A 14,725-nucleotide genomic window follows, 5' to 3' on the forward strand; every position below is an offset into this window, starting at 1 on the left:
TGACCACAATTGTAGCTAGTAGATTTGCACATTTACAATGGGTGAGCTCTTGTTAGGTTGGATGGCGACAGTTGGTGAACAGGAACTTTCGGAACTTTCTATAGGGTCTCAATCATATTTAGGTCTTGGGCTTTGACTGAATTAATCAAAGGCATTTACGTTCTTGCTTTTCAACCATGCTAGTGTCACTTTAGGATTGCTGTTCTCCTGGAAGGCAAGTTTCTTCACTAATCGCATGACCCTTGCAGAATGAAGCAGCTTCTTCTGTAATGTTACCCTGTATTTGTCTGCATCCGTCTTGCTCTAAAAATGACCAGTTTTAGTCACTGTTAAGGAAAGGCACTTCCACCATCCTTTACTGTGACACAAGCAAGGAACAGTATTGCCTTTGTGCCATTCATGGTGTGGGTTTTTTGTGTGGAACCAAAAAATTCAGCTTGAGAACCTTTATCTTCATGTTTTCTATGTCGCACACATGCCTTTTGCAAACTTCAAATGGGCTATTATAGGTTTGGTTTGCTTATCATTGCTGTTGTTGTGTGCCTTCAAGGTAATTTTTGACTTATGGAGATCCTAAGGTGAACTAATCTTGGCGTTTTCTCAGAAATATTTGTTCAGAAGGATTTTGCCATTGCCTTCCTTGGGAGCTGAGAGCTTATGACTTGGCTAGTGTTACGCAGTAGGTTTCTATGGCTGAATGGGAATTTGAATTGTGGTCTTCCAAAGTCCTAGTCTAATGGGCAGACCACTAGCACGCTCACTCTCATTCCTATCACTCTTCTTTCTGGAGTGTATGGGTGATAAATGTTCCAGAGATGCTTTCTCCTCTCTCCGGACCTATTACACGGACTGTTTAATGCAGTTTCAAACTGGTAATGAAGAAAGTGGTTTCACTGTGCAGAAGATACTAGGTTGTGTTTTTCATGTAATTTTAGTTGGTAAATTATAATTTGCTTTTATGTGTTTGTTTGTTTTTTGTTATTAAGGGTATACTGCTGTTATGTTCAGGCATTGAATGTTTGCCTTTTATGTTTGGAATCCACCCTGAGTCCCTCTGGGGAGATAGGGTGGAATATAAATAAAGTTTTATTATTACTAGATTATGATTACATAGGAAATCCAGTTTTAGGACCGGATGGTGATTACACAAACCACAGAGCACTGATGCACATTGTGGGCTTTCTTTTGTGCACTTTCGTGGGAATTTGTTGTCTGAGTCCACAGTCTGGAGCTAGCTTCAAACTTCATTAAATGGTCAGTGTAGATGGGACAGTTGCTTCTGTATTTCTAGCTCTTTCTAATTTTTAGTTGCCCTCTTTGTTGCTCTTTTAACTGTTATTTTCCTTCTCTGGTCACAGAGTTTTGATAGACCGCCTTCTTTAGACATAGCCATGATTGAACCATGTTCTATCATAGTGGGTATAACATTGACCTGAGACGTGTTTCTAGCTGGGAGGAGTGGGGGGCACTCAGCCCTGATCAGTGCTAGATTTGTATGTGATAGTGCCTTGATTTTCATGAATGCATTTATTTCAGTATAGCTTCCAGCCAACTGGAACTTTGTGGGAATAGTCATGTTCAGTCTGTCACATGTGGCACTGAAATGCCACGTCCATCCAACTTCTCATGTGACTTTTGGAGGCAGAGCTTTATTAGCCATCGCCCAACAAAGGGAGTGAATATTCAAAGAGCCAACATATGCTTATTTACTTAACTTTTGAGCATGCATCATGCTGAGTATTTTGTGTACATCAAATCGTAGCAAATTCCATATCAATCCCAAGAAGTGTTTGTGGTGTGTGAATACTTTTGTGATACACTATGGCTGTGGTAGGAATGTGGCCAGTCACAAATGGCTATGGTGCAGATGTGGTTATATAAAAAATAAGGTAAATTGTAGTAAATAAATAAAACATCTTCCTCTGAAAGCTATTCGCTGTATTACTAGAAACTGGATGGGCATAAAATAGCCTGCCATTGTTGTAAAATGTTTAGAAATGTTATAATTAAGGATGCTTTTAAAAAATAAGGATGCTTTCCAAGGTCAGCCCTAGTGTCCATTTCACATTATTATTTATTTATTTATTTTGCTTATCAACTGTATACATTAAATGTAAGCACCTTTAAGACTGCAGCTTTAGTTTACATACCTTCCTGAGAGTAAGCTTCACTGAATGTGATTGAATATGCTCTGAGTAAAAATGCATGCCATCTATCGATTATATGTGTCCTAGAAAGTAATGTGTAAATCGAACCTGACCCTCCTATTCCATCAACTGCCCTCAACAACCTTGATCCAATCCATTTTACCCAACAGGACTAAGCAGGTTCCCTGATTTCTTTTCTTTGGGCCCACTGCCTGCTTCCACTTCAACCTCCAATTGCCAGTTCCACAGATCTTAATTTGGTCCCATCTTCAGTTCATGGGGAGGTGGATTAATATGGCAGCCTCCTATTGCGTATATCCTAACTCTGATACAAAACTGCCACTACCCATTTGAAGGCGGACATTGTGAAGGGATGACTGGCAGGAAGGCAACAGGGGTGGGCAAATTACTGCCAGTTGGGCATGTCTCCATATATGCAACATTAGGAATTACTAACCAATTGCCATTATTATAAGTGGGGGCCTTATGCATGAGTGCTGAATATAGTAATATCAGACATGCCTCAACCTTGGTGGCTAAATTTTGAATAAAATTATAAAGAGGGAAGTGGTGACTAATAGTTTTCCTATGAGGATAGGCAGGCATGCAAAAGATTATGAATTGGGGGCAAAGTTTACAATTGTTCTTACTTCCTTGTTCTTTATATCATTTTTGTTCTTCTCTAGGCAGAGTTTTATCATAGGTAGTTTACTATAAATAAGATATCCTAATGAGACATTTTTAAAAATCTAATTTATTTTATGTTTATTATTAGAATTAACATTCTAAAAATGGTATCGTGTGTTATATTGTATAAGCAAAGTGCTGTTTATTTCATTATGGAGCATTTCCATGTTAAAACATTTCATAATCATACTATGGTGCACTTTATGTAACTGGATGATTTGATATTCAAATTTGAAAGTAACCCTTTGTTTATTTGTTGTGTATATGTATCTGTGATATTTTGTGTGTGTTTATTTCTTTCCTCCCTCTTGGGTTCGGGATAAAATACCTAGTAGGAATGACCTAGTAGATGTGGCAGTGACTTGCAGCTTTGCCTGTGTTTTGCTGATACCTGATTTTGCACATGGATGGATGACCGGATGCATTCGTGTATTTAATTAGATTTTTATCCTGCTTTTTACTGGCTGGCAAAACATGTTGTTTCATTCAAAATGGGAGACAAATCATGCCCTCTGGCTTGCAAACCAAAAAGGCAAGCTATAAAGGTATAGGGAAGTGGACTGAATCGAGCTCTTGGAATCTCATCATAAGCAAACAAGACAATTTGAACCTCTCCAAGTACATTATGACAAGAAAAAGATGACTGAGCTTTAAGTAGTGTGCAGTCAGCCCCGTTAATTTGTATGATGGGGATTGTGGTAAACTTAAAGGCTCCCAAGAGATAGAACCTTAGGTAATTTCCCCAGTAAAAGCCTCAAGAAGCTGGTTCCACTACATTGACTGTCAAAATGATAAGTGCAAAGTCAAACATTCAACTGTGCTAAACATATTGGGGAAATAGATATGTCTTATTCCTTTTGGAGCCCCTGGTGGTGCAGTGAGTTACTGCTAAACTGCTTAACTTGTTGACCGAAAGATTGGCAGTTCGAATTCAGGGAGCGGCTGAGCTCCTGCTGTTAGCCCCAGCTTCTGCCAACCTAGCAGTTCAAAAACATGAAAATGTGAGTAGATCAATAGATACCACTCCGGTGGGAAGGTAACAGCGGTCCATGTAGTCATGCCAGTCACATGACTTTGGATGCGACGATGGACAACATCAGCTCTTTGACTTAGAAGTGAGATGAGCACCACTGCCCAGAGTCGGACATGACTAGATTTAATGTCAGGGAAAACTTACCTTTTCTTTATTCATTTTAGCCCAGGTAGGCCAAATAAAGTATGTGGACAGTGGGGAAAATGAACAGCTTTTCAAAGGTGGCTGGACCATAATGAAGACTATGTATAGATTATGAATCTTTTCAATTTTCCTTTTAAATTTAATAGCAACCCCATTTTTAGAAAAAAAAATTCTGGAGACAATAGCTTTAGGAGAACTAGCAGATGCTTTATAATGAGTTTTGCAAGAGCTGCTTAACATAGTATCATTTTTAATGTCATATTTCATATTAATTTTGTTTTGTTTGATAAAAGGTACTCTGGTGCAGTTATTGGGGCAGAAAATACGTGCAATGTTTTAAGTTTCTGTTTTTTTTAAAAATATATGCAGTTGGGTGAGAAGCCGCCATTATTTCAAATCCTCTAATAATTATTATTAGATTGCTATTATCTACATTTTAATAAGGCCCTACTTGGATAGGAGAAAGAAAAGGCGATTGAGATCCAAGAAAATAACAACCAGTTTAAGTATTGTCGAAGGCTTTCATGGCCAGAATCACTGGGGTGTTGTGTGATTCCGGGCTACTCTTCTGAAGATGCCAACCATGGATGCATGTGAAATGTCAGGAGAAAATACTGCTAGAACAGGCCCATTCAGCCCAAAAACCACACAACATCCCAACTATTATCAGTGTTCTTAGGTTTGCTGACTATAAGTAAATACAATAAAACATGTGTACTCATGGAACCCATATCCATGGTTTCACTTACCCATGCCTTCAGGAAAAATTACCTCTCTAGAAATTTCCTAGGTCCTCCAGGCAGTATTGTATGTTTCCCTCAGAAGTTACTATAGAACGACATATTGTATATGTGAGAAAGGAAAATAAACAAGGAAGGCATTAGATGAGGGACACATGAGTTACTGCAGAAGAGATTGGATTATAGCTTTATGCATCATTCTGAGCATAGATTAGTTAGTTGTTCTGTTCCTCAAATATTATAAAATGACAGCATTGCCTAAGTGAACATATTTAATTATCTGTGTGTGTGTGTGTGTGTGTGGAAAGAGAGGTTTTTATACTTTAAGAACAAAATCTTTAGTTAAGAGTGCAGTTTTAAACTTTCATATCCAAAATTTATGATGTCACTTTCTCTCTGGAGCTTCAAAAAATAAACTTAGCTTGCTTTTTGGTTTACGAATTTGGCTAGGGTCTATGCAAAACAGAAAAATAAGACGTGAGAAAGTTTTTATTTTATTTATTTTTTTGCGTAGAAACAAAGCTCTAAATCCACTGAGAGGGTCCTCTGGCCCATGACCCCAATCAGTGGGGTCAAATCCATGCCTAACTCTTGACTTCATTTCCCCACCACCATAATTCCATTTTTCACAGTATTCTCAATGGCAAGGGTGTTATAAAACTCCATATCTTCTGAACAATTCTGATGCATTATTTTGTGAAATTATTGTAGATTTTATCTTTGAGATTAGTAACTTTTAATATGTTTCCTTTATATCTGTGATTTCCTCTTGTTGTATATACCTGTGTTGTATGCCAATTTTGTTGTTGTATGCCAATAAAGGCTTTGTGTGTGTGGAAGAGGTCCTAAATAAGTGATCAGAGGCAGAGAAGGTTGCTGAGAGAACTGCAAGAGAAGAGCATGCTGAGAAGTTCCTATAGATTCTGGAAGAAAAGTACTAGTATTAGAACTGTTCAAACAGTTATTGTGTTTTTTCTCATATGTAAGTCACTGTGAGACTCTTTTCGACTAGAAGGCATGATGAACATCCTTTAGATAAGTACACAAATAAATACTTTTGTTTAACCCGCTGATGGCAGACATGAGGTACCATCTATATCTGGTGAAATCGGCCAATTCATTTGTTCCTCTCTAGAGATAGTTTAGTTCCATCAGAACAAGAAGATCCATACTGAATGAAGGAGTGAGACTTCCAGCTGTGGTGTAACTTCTTCACAAACAGAGATAAGGGGGAGAAGAAATCCAGTGTGTAAAAGTAATTATTTAACAGAAAGAGCAAAAGAAAGGGAATTGAGAATATAATTATAGGGGATACAATAAGAATATGCTCAAGAATTGCATTTTGAATTTCAATTTTCAGCTCAATAGTTATGTTTTTCTATCACAGAAAAAGAATAACACAACCTTTATAAAACCACTCACATATTTATTATGACATAAGACTTCAGCTCAAGTACATGAATGAAGAAATAAGAACTAAGAAGGAGAATGACAACATGATTAGAAGAAGCAGGAGAAGGGAAATGAATTTGGAAGAACAAATACCAAACTTGTGTCTGCTAAGAAAATGCAGAAATACCTGGAGATGGAAGATAATTAAAGAAAAAAAGAAACTGGGTGAAAAGCATGAAGATGTTCTTGTTAAAGAATGCAAAAAGAACATCAAACATGTAGAATTCAAAGAACAATAAGAATTTGTGTTTAGACAATGGAAAAAATAAACAAAATCTAAATTTTAGGACAGTTATTAAGTCTGAGATACAACGTGTAGTAGTACAAAAAGCATGCAATAATCAAGACAGCGACGAAAAGATTTGATATCTGAAACCAAATACTGGTCGCTATGAAAATGAATTCACTAGGAATGAAATTAGCATGGAGAAATATTAGAAAATGAAAGTGATTGCATGATTCAAAAAGCATCATGATCCAGGTATCAACAGAAGAGACTAGACACAGGAAAGAAAAGATACATGGTAGGTAAAAAAATTAAATGACTGTTTGATTGTAATCACAAAAATCCCTTAAATTTAAGTAGAAGCCAGATTGATAGGAGCTATCTAACATTATCCCTAGTGTAGAGAATAAAAATGAGAATTGCAGATGTTAAGATACTTTCCATCTTACTAAATAATACCTTTAGAAGAACATTTAGCAAGTAAATACTTTATGAAAAGTATTTACCAAGTAAATATTTTTGTCTCCTTCATACAAAAAAGAGAACTGGTGAAATACAAGGTTACAGAAGTGATGTAGTTATCAGTGAGTTCCAAGTATTATATTATTAAAACGTTGCTTCAGTGTATGGAATCTGTATTGGCATGTATTCTATTTTAATATAGTCATAATAATCTTAGAGTTGAGCTGAAGAGTAATATTGCAGTGTGTATAGATGATAGCAGCAGATTATCCGTGACTGTGAATATCCAACCAGAAAGTGAGGAGTTCCAAAAGGATACCTTCAGATTGATTACATGAGCAACAGAATGGTAAATATGGCTCATCATGCATAAATTGTGTCTGTTTGAGGAGGGCAAAATCCTAATTTCACACATATATGCGGACAGAATCAGAAGTGGTGCAGACTATCAAGGGAGATATTTTGAAATCATTATAGATAGTTAAATGAAAATATTAACTGAAAAATGGAAATTCGGTTATCTGAACAATTAAGATAATAAATATCAAATTGCCAGTATCATTGTGAGGCAGCTACATTTGGAATACAGTGTAGAATTATTTCTATAAATATCAGAAAGGGTACAGTCGACCTGGAAAATGTTTAGAAAAGGGCAACCAAACTGCTTGAGGCAGTGTAGCTTCTTTTTTCAAGGGAGGCAAAAGCATCTGGAGGATGGGATTTTTTAAATATGAAAACAACATTATAAAAGGAAACATGATAGAGACTTCCAAAATTATACATATTGTGAAAAAAGGGAAAGAAAGAAAGTACATATGGAAAGAAGTACTTCACATAGCATGTGAATTAACTAGTGGAATTAAACTATAATCATATTTTATCATGCTAGTTGATCAAAAGTTAGTGGATGATAACCTATGAGGTACCGAGATCCATGTTTGTCCTTCACTAGTCAGGTGGAGGACAAACCAGGTGGCCCACAGCCCTCTTGACAAAATTATTTCTCCAGATTATTTGCACCTTCTTGGCAAATTGATTTGAACAGAGGAATTAAATTATAACAAGATTTTATCATGCCTATTAATCAAAAGTCCCCATCCCCCCGAATTTTTTCAAGTTAAAAAACCTGGTTTACTCATTAATTTTAACTGGTTAACCAAATCCCCATGCTAAGTCTATGAGAAGCAAATTAAACTGAATCAATTAAGTCTACATAAACTATAGAATGAACCATACTATTTAAATTATTTGTGTTATGGAACTGCGTTTCATGATTCGCTAATTTTTTTTCAACCCCCCTCTCCCCCGAAATTTTTTTCTGGCTATGGCACTAGCTTACACAACATGAGGATTTAAAGTTAGAACCGCAAAGACTCTATTCCCTTATACATCACACAGTCCTAGACACTTGGAAAGTGTCCAACATGTGATCAAATACCAAAGCCAGCATAGTGATCTTTTTTTTTGTGTACTAATCTTGTTATGTATCTAATAATAATAATAATAATAATAATAATAATTTTTATTTATATCCTGCCACCATCTCTCAAAAGGGACTCGAGGCAGCTTACAAGATACTGCAGTGACGTCTATAATAGTATCACATAAAATTATAAAACAACCACTATCAACACATAAAATAAAACAACACATTTTAAAACGCAAAACCATCAGTAGTTAAAACTAGCTGCCATCAATTCAAACTAAAGTGCTAGTGTGTCAACCTCATATGGGCTCATTTCAGCCTACTCAAGACCAAAAGCCTGCTTTAAAAATCCATGTTTTTAGGCTGGATTGGAAAGATTTGAGGGTGGCCGCTAATTTAATCTTGGATTCTAGGGAGAATTCAGGATGGAATTGCTCTAGGACCCATTTATTTGTATTTGTAGCAGTCCATAGTTTCTGCAGAACTCCTCTCCAGCACCATATTTCAAATGAGTTAATTTCCTTCCCATTAGCTTTCTTCACTGAAAGCTTTCACAACCATGCATAAAATTGGAAATACAATGGCGTGGAAAAGCCTATTTTTAGTATTCAATTATATATCTTGTCTAATTGTTTATACCTATCCTTCCAAATCTCTGTGTTCTTTTTCTTTTTTTGTCTAGAATCCTCATTCTGATGAATGACCAAAACCAAGCTATGGAAAAGCTTGAACTTTTTCAGTGTCTTCATTTTCTACTGTAAAGTTATATAAATCATCTGTGGTCATTAGTCCTGTTTTTGTAATGTTCAACTACAAAACTGTCTTCCTTAACTTTCTCCATTAATTCTTGTTATTTTCTGCTAGTAGAAGGGTGTCCTTTGCATATCTTAAATTGTTGATGTTCCTTCCTCCAATGTTCATTCCTTCTTCCTCCAAGTCTAATGATGTTTTACATGTGATATGTTCGATGTACAGGTTAAACAGATAGAATTGCAAAATGCAGGTTGCCAATTGGAATCATTCTGTTTCTGTCTATTCTGTTCTGAGGGGTAGCCTCTTGTCCTGTGTACAGGTTATGTATCAGGAGAATGAAATGTTGTAGTGAACCCATTTCTTTAAGAGCAATTCATAATTTTTGATGATCTGTGCAACTGGTTCCCAACCTTTGTTCGTCCAAGTGTTTTGGACTTCAGCTCCCCCAATTTCTAACAGCTGGTAAGCTGGCTGGGATTTCTGGGAGTTGAAATCCAAAACATCTGTTGGACCAAAGGTTGAGAACCACTGATCTATGCAATGAAAGACTTTTGTATAAACCATAGAGAGCAGATTGATTTTCTTCTGAAATTCTTTATTGTGCCATGTCAATCATAGTGCTTCTTCCCTTCCAGAACCCAGCTCGGATATCTGGTATTTCTTACTTAATATAGGGTCAATTTATTAAGTATAAATGGGGGCCCCTGATGGCGCAGCAGGTTAAGTCGCTGAGCTGCTTAACTTGCTGACAGAAAGGTTGGCGGTTTGAATCCGGGAGCGGAGTGAGCTCCTGCTGCTAGACCAGCTTCTGCCAACCTAGTCGTTCAAAAACATGCAAATGTAAGTAGATCAGTAGGTACCGCTTCTGTAGGAAGGTAACTGTGCTCCATGTAGTCATACTAGCCACATGAGCTTGGTGGTGTCTATGGACAATGCCAGCACTTGGGGATGAGCACCAGCCCCCAGAGTTGGACACGACTAGACTTAATGTCAAGGGAAATCTTTACCTTTACCTGTATAGTCAGTTTAGAATTTTTGAGCATCACTTTGCTTGCATAGCAAATTAATAAAATTGCAATCCCTGGTGTCCCGTTTCTTGAGGACTGGAATGTATATTGAGTGTTTCCAATCTGTGAGTAATTGTTTAATTTTTCATAATTGATGGTGGATTTTAGTTAGAACTAGAGTTGTTTCTGTTTCTCTTTGCCATCTGTTCTCGGGGATTTAGTTCTCTCAAATGCTTTGAGTGCAGCTTTCACCTCTCTAACATTGTATGTTCATCTTTAAATGGTTCTTCCTTGAATGAATTTGTCACCCTTTCCTCTCTTTTATACATGTATTCAATGTATTGTTTCCATCATCATTTTTATTTGTACTTTTAATGTCTTCCCCTGCTGGTTGTATGCCATCGTCACTCTTTGATTTCTCAGATCATATGGAAGAGGTCTCTTGTTCTTCCTTTTTTGATGTCATTTTATATATCCTTGCATTGACTATTCTGTTATTTTTCTTTGTCCCTGCGCACAAGTCGCTAAACAGTAACATTAACAGTAACATCTGACCCTATTTCTGTTCTCTTTTATGTTTGTTTCTCATCCATCTGTAACTGCTTGAAGAGCTTAATCTGATGGTACTAATTATAATGTCCCAAGGTAAACAATGTATCTGTATTGTTAATGGTGTTTAAACATAACATTTGAAAAATGCTATTGCCAATTTATTTTTAAATCAAACTATTGAATAATAGTAATAGAGGGGGAAAACAATGCTAATAAATTTTAGTTTACTCTTTGTTTTTAATTTTTTTAATCAAAGTAAATTCTGCTTCATGTTACAAAAAAGTTTTGCTTAAGCCGTGCAGTTTGAAACTCTGTCTACCTGTATTTGTACATTTACAGTCGGTCCTCTACACTCACTGAGGTTAGTAGCACAGGACCTCCATGACAGTAAAAAAAAAACACGACTAAAGAAAATGCTATTTTTTTTACATGAGAGAGCACCTCTCTAGAAATTTCCCAGTCTTCCAGCATGATTTTGTGTTGACTTCTATTGGAAGCTGACCATAGAATAGTACAGCACCTAGGAATTGCTAGAGACCTCTTCTTTCTAGGAATTGTGAGGTCCTCTATCTTGACTGGAAAAATTTGACAAGAAAATCACACTTGAGGACCTAGAGAGAGCAATTTGAGCAAATCCATGAATAATCGAATTCCCAAAGTATTGACACCTGCTGTTTTAATAATCCAGTCTCTTGGGGAATAGCCTTCTGCTTCGGAATTGTTTCCACCTGCTAAGTATGGTTGTTGGCTTACCTGGATGAGGCCTTTCTGTCTCAGAGGTGCTTTGCTTACACAATGGCATCAACCTGAACTCTTGCATAGCTTTAGATCATGCTTTTCTGCTATTTGATTGTGGTTGTTGCTTAGTCTTGCCTTCTGGTTTGTCTTGTGGTCCTTCTGCCTCCCTGCTTGGCCTCATATTCCATTGGCTCTTTAGTCTCTCTTGCTGAAGACTGCTGCCCAGCTCTGATTGTAAAGATGTATTGTGTGCCTTTTGCCAAATTCATGAAATGAATCCTTGCAGGGAAAAATGCTTATTAATAGTAGGGCAGAAGTCTCTCTCCAATCTTCACTCTGCTTTCCTGTAACAGGTAGCATCAAGAGACCTCGCATGTCTATGTCAGGTTTAGATTGTTGACATTTCCTCTCAGTCTTATCTAACTCACCCTCATGACACAGAACAATAGTTGAAAGGTTTTACATGGGCTTTTTGTTTTCAATTTGAATGTGTATGGGGATTGCTTGTTAGCATGTAAGGCAAGAGCAGGCAATCATTTTTGGGTCTTCTGCCAAACTGGCCCAGGGCCAGGATGTAGCTGCATGCCAACATGGGAAGGGCTGTCTTCCAAAGTGGGCAGAGCAGTCGCGCATGGATCTCCCCTTCCAGATCTTCATGCAATGAGCTGTGGAAGGAAAGTGGATCAGATGGTTAAGCTTTCTCCCATTCCAGGCATGGAGTAGAAAAAAGGATTTATCTCCAGTCTGTCACAGATCAGATGTACTTCATTTCCTTTGCTTACAGAAGGAGTCTCTGGAACAGCAATAAAAGTTTGTTTCTGGTCAGGGAAGGGGGCAGAGCTTGAAGAAAAAGATTTAGTAGGCTGAGACTCATCAGCATGGAATATATGAAACTTGCTTTGGTTATTTCCCGTTTTATTGTACCTCATTTGTTTCATGTCTGGTCCCTATTTTCTCTTCAAGTTTAATACATATTTTTAAAATTGGATCCTGAAGATTGTGTGCCTACCTTAATCAAATTAGGGATGATCTGTTATTTGCCAAATACTTAGAGACTGTGTGTATTGATCTAAAGTGGACAAGTGAGTATGGAGTGAATGTTCTCATCATTTACCCTTACCTCATATTAACAGCCCTAGATTTCTAGGGATTCGTGCCTCCCTTCATTAAGCAGAAGGTCTTTCACAGTAAATGGTAGATTTGACAAACCAGAAATCTTTTAGATAACTTTCCTTCAATATTGTTTGATATCCATCTTCATAAATTATAACTACAAGGTCCAGATAATCAGAAGGTCATGTTGTCTCTTCTGGCATTCTTCCTACATTGGGGTGGAGAAAATATGTCCCTTCAGCTAATGTTGGTTAATAGTTCCAGCAGCAAGACCTTGGACATGCCCATCCCAATCTTAAAAGATGAACAAAGCAAGTTCCTTGTCAAAAGGAAGCTTGATTTCCAAATGAAATAGATTTAGAAAATCAATATCATCAAGGAGCACATAGAGTTGGTTGGCAACCAATTGCTCAAGCACTTTACTCAAGACGAGAATATATAATGCCCAGTAATAGTTGTTCACAAATTAAAGAAAAGGATATGACGGAGGTAGCTGATGTACATGTTGTGATTCTTATTCTGAGAATATCTTGCAAATTAGCACAAGCAGCTTTGTAATTTGATGATCTTTTCCGTACAGTAATATGTCTAGGGTTAAGTGCAGCTGAAAGATAATTTGTACCTTTCAGATGAGGCCGCATATCACCACTGGAAAATATTTTGGCATAGGGCAAATATGAGAAGCAGCCGTGCTCAACTGTGCATCTCTGCTCTTACTGAAGCGGACAGAATTGAGACATTGGAAGCAGACTGTGCTGACCTCTGTTTTCCTTGCACCACTGCTCCACTCTCACCTGCCTTCCAGCCCTCCAGAGAACAGAAGAGCCAACTTAAGAGCTCAGGGATGGGGAAACTGGGCTTCAAGATAGGAAAGGTCCATGAAGTCTTAGTGTCCACATGTGTAATGCGAATTTCTGCCAGTATAGTATATTTACAATCATTGTGATTGTAGCTACCTAGTCCTGACCCTCGAGATTTCTCTTGGGCATGGATATAGGGTTATTAAACTTAGGGTCCTTCCACACAGCCCTCTATCCCAGAATATCTGCTTTGAACTGGGTTATCTGAGGGCCGTTCCACACAGGCCTATATCCTAGAACAGAGGTCCACAAACTTTTTAAACAGAGGGCCAGGTCACAGTCCCTCAAACTGTTGGAGGGCCAGATTATAATTTGAAAAAAACATGAATGAATTCCTGTGCACACTGCAAATATCTTATTTGTAATGCAAAAAAACACTTTAAAACAATAAATAATTAAAATGAACAATTTTAATAAATACAAGCTTATTAGTATTTCAGTGGGAAGTGTGGGCCTGGTTTTGGCTGATGAGAAAGGATTGTTGTTGTTGTTGTTGTTGTTGTTGTGTGCTTTCAAGTTGTTTCAGACTTAGGTTGACCCTGAGCGAGGGCCGGGTAAATAACTTTGGAGGGCCGTATCTTAGTTTGAGGACCCCTGTCCTAGAATATCAAGGCAGGAAATCCCACAATATCTGCTTTGAACTAGGTTATCTGAGGGCCCTTTCACACAGCACTATATCCCAGAATATCAAGGCAAAAAATCCCTCATTATCTGAGTGTGGACTCAGATAACCCAGTTCAAAGCAGATATTTTGGGATTTTCTGCATTGATATTCTGGGATATAGGGCTGTGTGGAAGGGCCCTTAGGCTTTTCTGAAAAATATCAAAATTCTACTTGTTTCATGTGATATCGTAGACCCGGCCTAACCCCATTCATTTGATGGAGAGGAGTGGTCTGCTTAAATATGGGAGGAAACAGTAAACTATAATAGAAAAATGCATGTGTATGTAAGGGATATCTAGCAACATTAGAGACTGAAAGTATCTGATGACTTGAGCTAGGCAGAACTTTCTTTGTGCATTGTATGAGTTCATATTTTAGGATGGTGCATCAAAATGGATTCTGTGTCTCGAAATCACATTTTTGAAAGGGCAATACTGGAAATCACCTTGAATTGACGTAGATATAAAACCAGCAGCTCATGTGGATTCTTTCCTTTTGTCCTTCGGCTTTATTTGACAGCACCTCATTGAAGGATTTATTGTCAAAATGTAGCAGGAGTTAGCACAGCCCATGGAGTCAGCTCCCTCCCCTTTCTGCCTTCACTTCTGCAGCATTTGTACTTTGACTGCTTCCTGGTCTCACAGAAAGAGGCAGTGCTGAGTTAGAAAGACAAAAATAGACCTTTACAGAGAAATATAAGGATTGCAACTGTGTGTGCATG

At 37.5% G+C, this 14,725-nt stretch overlaps 1 protein-coding gene across 1 annotated transcript in view; it reads left to right on the top strand.

Annotated features, from left to right (window-relative positions):
- Positions 1–14,725, top strand: part of GNAL (G protein subunit alpha L) — a 161,775-nt gene that overhangs the window by 33,803 nt on the left and 113,247 nt on the right. The window lies entirely within an intron of this gene.

The sequence above is a fragment of the Anolis sagrei genome, chromosome 4, assembly GCF_037176765.1.
Source record: "Anolis sagrei isolate rAnoSag1 chromosome 4, rAnoSag1.mat, whole genome shotgun sequence".
Taxonomy (NCBI): domain Eukaryota; kingdom Metazoa; phylum Chordata; class Lepidosauria; order Squamata; family Dactyloidae; genus Anolis; species Anolis sagrei.